The following is an 809-nucleotide window of genomic DNA, read 5'->3' as shown; positions in this document are numbered from 1 at the left end:
AAAAGTTTAAGTTAATATGAAAAAATAAATTTAATCATTTAATTTATATTATAACATTTTCTCCTCACATATGAGCTCAAATTAAAATTAAGAGTGAATGACAGAGTCAAGGTTCAAACTCAAAACCTTGATAGAAAGAGGTAAATTTAATTATTTAATTTATATTCTAACACAAAAAGACTATATTATTGAAAAGGAAGGGAAAACTAGTATCAACGTTTCTTTTGCCAAAAAAAAAAAGAGAGAAATACCTCCGTAAAGAGGGATTTCCTTGTGATGGCAATGTGTTCTTTCAACGACTTGCAATCCATTCTCACAAAGAAGAAAGGCTTGAATGCCAAAATAGAAGCGCAATGACGAGAATATATAGGCAGAAGAAATAGGTAAAGGAAAATATATATAATTGAAGAAAAGTGATAAGTACTAGTGTTTGAATTCGATCAAAATATAACAGAATTACATGTTTGAATTAATTCAAACATTATAACTTCTCAATCACACTAGCCGATGATTTAAAATCCAAAACCAATATATAGCCGATAATTTTATTTAATTATCTGCAGATTAGTTTTATTTGAATTTATTTAAAAAAATTCTAGTAAACCTAGAAACCACAATTTTATCCAACTTTTATCTCAGCCACCCAAAATTTTAAAATTTAAATTGCAATTTAAAAGTCCAAATCACGATTTTGTTAAGCCGTTAATTGTGCTTTTTAAAATTATTATTTTTAAATCGTATGCACTTTTTGAAATTGCAAATCCAAATGGATATATATATATATATATAACAAGAAGGAGATATGGGAG

This window comes from Corylus avellana, chromosome ca11, assembly GCF_901000735.1.
Source record: "Corylus avellana chromosome ca11, CavTom2PMs-1.0".
Classification (NCBI taxonomy): Eukaryota; Viridiplantae; Streptophyta; class Magnoliopsida; order Fagales; family Betulaceae; genus Corylus; species Corylus avellana.
Note: the sequence above shows the minus strand (reverse complement) of the source record.